Raw genomic sequence first — 5,000 nt, forward strand, 5'->3', positions numbered from 1 at the left:
GTGTTTCTGGAATGTTCTGGAGTCGTGTAAATAATTCACTTCCATGAAGTGCAGCCGAAAAGGGCCTGACTGCCTTTAATACAGTATTTATACATGCACAGCACAGATGCACACACACACACACACACACACACACACACACACACACACACACACACACACACACACACACACACACACACACACACACACACACACACACACACACACATTTGGACACAAACATGCAGTACACACACACAGATGAGACTCGACTCACAAACACTGACAAGCTTGAAGTCAGCCTGGCTGGCATACACAGAAACTCACTTAAAAGGACACATGCATGTATGGGGTGCACATATGCTGCACGCACGCACGCGCACACACACACACACACACACACACACACACACACACACACACACACACACACACACACACACACAGAATCACATATACACACACACACACACACACACACACACACACACACACACACACACACACACACACACACACACACACACACACACACACACACACACATATATAAAACACAGAGGCAGAGATGGGTGCTACACAAATCTTAGAATGCACTGAAGTCTCTCTTTGAGTGCACAGAGTCTGTTTGTACAGGGATGTCATGGCCGCTTTGGTGGGATGTGTCTTTACATGTGTTGTTTTGAAGAAGAGGTTGTTTGCGTTGATGATGGTGGTTGGTGATGTTGTTTGCAGACAGACTGAAAAGATTCCACCATATCAAACACTTTTTAGTTTGTCCTCTGTGTCCTTGCATCACTTCTCTTCCTTCTCTTTGCGTCTTGTCTCCCTCCATCTCTCTTTAGGTTTTCTCTCTCCCCCATCTCCTCTGTTCTCTCTTTCCTCCTCACTGTGCCTCTGCTCTAGCTATGTATAAGTGTTCAGCTCACTCGTCTCTCATTTCACGTTTCCACTCTTCTTCTCTCTTTCCAATTCTCTCCATTTTATACATTTACTTCCTGCTTCTGTTTCAGTCTTGACTTGGTGCTCTCTCTCTCTCTCTCTCTCTCTCTCTCTCTCTCTCTCTCTCTCTCTCTCTCTCGTGCACATCTTCTCTCTGCTGTTGGGCGTCTTTGTCTAATGATGGTGTTGGAGCGTTCTATAATGTCTGCATCATGAATAATTGAGCTCTGATAATGTGGTCCATTTCGGCCCGTCTGATCGGAGGGCTGCAAACATCTGATTGAATTGCATATACAGAGAGAGGGAGGGAAAGAGAGAGAGAGCGAGAGAGAGAGAGAGGGGCAGACAGACAGGCAGACGGGCAGAGGAGAGGACATAATACAAAAGGCCTTCCTTGTGAATTAACCTCCAGATAAAAGACTCCATGTTATCCGTTCATCAGCTGACTCTTATAATAGCCTACTGTCTAAAGCAAGGTCATTTTATATGTACATGTGCATATGCATACACAAGCGTATGCATTGATGCACACACATATACACTTGCACTGTATGCACACACTTAAACAGAGACAGAGAGATTTGCTTGGTTAAAGATATTCACATTTGTTGTTCTATTATACCCTGTAACTCAAGCACACACACACACACACATACGCTCGTACACACACACGCGCGCGCACGCACACACACACACACGTGCGCGCACACAGCGTTGAGATATGAAAGGGATGCTGCTTGTCTAATTGAGGAGAGGACTTCTGACTCAACTGCAAACATATCATCTCATTCCACAAGAGAGAGAGACACAGAGAGAGAGAGAGAGAGAGAGATAGATAGAGAGAGAGATAGACAGACAGACAGATGGGCAGAGGAGAGAGAGGGCATACTAGAGAGAACAAAGGGGAAGAAGTTTGTTGAGGAAATAGAAGTGAGCAAAACAAGTTACTAGAGAATGAGAAAGGAGAAGGCAGACAGTCAGACAGACAGAGACTGTGTGTGAGAGGGGAAGAGAGTGATGATGATTTTCCCATAATGTGGTGCAGTCAGTGAGCGGTGTGGTGTCGTGAGAACAGGGGATGGAGTGGGCGGAGGAGGAGAAGGAGAAACGGAAGAAGATCAGCGTGAAGGACAAAGAGAGAGAGAGAGAGAGAGAGAGAGAGAGAGAGAGAGAGAGAGAGAGAGCAAAGGACAGAGAGGGAGGAGAAAACAAAAAAGACTAGACGATGAGAGACTCAAGGCGAGAGAGGGGAAAGGTGAGAGGGTTTGAAATGAAAGATAATGAGACAGAAGACGAGAGAGAAGGGCGAGCGGAGAAGAGGAAGGTAAGAAGGAGCGAGAGGTTTAAAAAGAGAGCATTTAGGAACATAAGAAGTTGAAATGGTAGTGGTAGTAGTAATGGTACTACGTGGTAGTCGTTGTAGTAATGGTAGTACTACGATTACCATTACAACTTCTAATGTTCCTAAATTATCTCTTTTTAAACCTCTCGCTCCTTCTTACCTTCCTCTTCTCCTCTCATCCTTCTCTCACCCGTAGTAGTAGTAGTAGTAGTAGTAGTAGTAGTAGTAGTAGTAGGCCTAATGGTGGTGGTGGTGGTGGTGGTGGTAGCAGCAGTAGTAGCAGTAGCACTATGTATTTTCCTCCATATTTTTGTCCAAGAAGGGCAATAGCTCTTCAGTAGACCACACACACACACGCACGCACGCACGCACGCACGCACGCACGCACGCACGCACGCACGCACGCACGCACGCACACACACACACACACACAAACACACTCCTGCCGGTAAAACACCATTAAAATAAATTGAGTTGAACGAAAGACAAAAAGACATTAGAGAGAGGACAGGATGGGAGAGAGAAAGACCGATGAGAGGGAGAGACGTGTTGTAGAGGAGAAGAACAGTAGAGATTCAGAGAGACTGGATGAGGGAGAGAAAAGTAGGCCTACGTATGGCAGGACGCCTGGTTATCACCAGTGGGCACCTGCAACTCTGTTCTTAAAATCACCTTTAACATTTGTTTTGAAGAATATGCAACTCAGCAAGTGTTCAACAATATACACTGGTGTTCCATAGCAATTTTTGTAGCGAAATATGGCATCTGTCATGTTTTATGTGTGTTTTATGTAGCAATTTGTAAATTAAGTTTCACTTTCACTTTCACTTTCTTTCACAAAATGGCAAATAAAAAATGACAGAAGCCAAATTTCGCCTTGAAACTTGTTAGGGACTGCTAGTGAACACCCCTAACCACTTTGTGAGCTGTAGACTTTCGAAAACAAATGTTTAAGGTGATTTTAAGAACAGAGTTGCAGGTGCTCATAGACGGTCATTCTAAAGCTGGTTGAGATCAAATCCAAATCAGCCAAATAACAGAGACTGCAGCAAACATGAAATAAACGGTGAGTGGGACTCTAAAACATTGCAGACCACTAAGAAAATGGCCTTAATGTTAAAAAAACTGGACTTCTCCTTTAAATCAATTGTGTGATTTAGTCTGGGAACCAGCTATTAATTTTCTTGTAGAGGAGATGAGGTTGCCATGGCCATTTATTTGGCGCTATGAATATCTATCAATGAGTGCGTTCATATGCAGTTCAGTATCCCGAATATGAGGCATATCCTGGTTATGATCATATTCGGGATAAGGTGTGCTATATCTCGGTCTACATTCTTGGCCGTTGTAGAATTCTCTTCAAATGCGTGTAGCCTGGATACCAGCAACAGCGTTCTATGAGAAGCCTCGCTATCCGGGATAAGGTGTTTACATGCGCCAGTATCCCGAGCTTATCCGGGAGTGGGGATAAGGTGTTTACTGTATATGCTCAAACGTAAATTCGGGATACTTAATATCCCGATCATATTCGGGATACTGAACTGCATGTAAACGCACTCATTATGTGTGGATAATCATATCAGTTGTCCATGATGGCACTGTTTTAAATATGTTTGGGCTTTCATGCCTCTTATTTAGCATAGGACAGTAAGAGAGTGTTACAGGAAATAAGTGGGACAGAGGGAATGGAAGGATCGCAAAATGACCTCGGGTCACAATCGAACCCGGATCCCCAGTATAATGGTACGACGTCTCAGCCCATTGAGCCACTGCACCCCATCCACTGATTTTAAAAAAAAAAATCAGAGACTTTTAACTATTAACAGCACTGTCTAAAGCTTGACCGAAAGATGGCGTCACATCTGTTGCCACCATATTGGATTTGTAAACAAGCTACAAACTTCATTTAGTCTTGCCCTCCCTCCCAAATCTGTGAGTGGATAATCAAAGTCATGCAAAGATTTAAGCCATGGTCTTCCTCTCTGCCCTCTCCTTTTCTTCTGCCCTCTCCATCCCTCACTCTCCGTTCCTCTACATCTCTCCTCGACCGTCTCACTCATGCCATCTCTCTTACTCCAGCTCTCTCTCTCTCGAATTGAAATGATTGTGCAAAGCAGCACAGGAATTCCCTGCCTATATGGCAGGCAGACAGTAGAGAAGAAGGCTAGTGAGAAGAAGACGTAGATGGAGAGAGGGAGAGAGAGAGAGAGAGAAAGAGAAAGAGAGAAAGGAAAAGTCAGAGCGGAGTATTAGCAGACAGTAGAGTTTGCTAAGACAGAGAGAGAGAGAGAGAGAGAGAGAGAGAGAGAGAGAGAGAGGCTGGAGACCCAGAGGCAGTGAGCGATCCAAATTGGCCTTCTGGGGCCACCGTAGAAGAGCCCCATAACTCCTGTAACTCACACCGCTTAACTAGGGAGGTAAGGGGATGGATACAGAGTTAAGTAGGGCTAGCTATAGCCCCGAATGTAGAAATTCCAGTGAGACACCGAGACAGAGAGAGGAATGGTGTGTGTGTGTGCGTGTGCGTGTGCGTGTGCGTGCGTGTGTGTGGGTGTGAGTGTGTACTGTACTGTATGTGTAGGGATGTACATCTCTGTGTCTGTGTGTGTGTGTGTGTGTGTGTGTGTGTGTGTGTGTGTGTGTGTGTGTGTGTGTGTGTGTGTGTGTGTGTGTGTGTGTAAGCGTAGCTTTTCACGTCCTGTCTCCTGCCTCTGTTTTGACTCTCTCCCTGCGT

General features: G+C 45.2%; 1 protein-coding gene across 1 annotated transcript in view; it reads left to right on the top strand.

The window, feature by feature from the left end:
* The window catches only part of LOC134451784 (transmembrane protein 151A), a 37,882-nt gene that overhangs the window by 18,834 nt on the left and 14,048 nt on the right, over window positions 1-5,000 (top strand). The window lies entirely within an intron of this gene.

This window comes from Engraulis encrasicolus, chromosome 7 (genome assembly GCF_034702125.1).
Source record: "Engraulis encrasicolus isolate BLACKSEA-1 chromosome 7, IST_EnEncr_1.0, whole genome shotgun sequence".
Classification (NCBI taxonomy): Eukaryota; Metazoa; Chordata; class Actinopteri; order Clupeiformes; family Engraulidae; genus Engraulis; species Engraulis encrasicolus.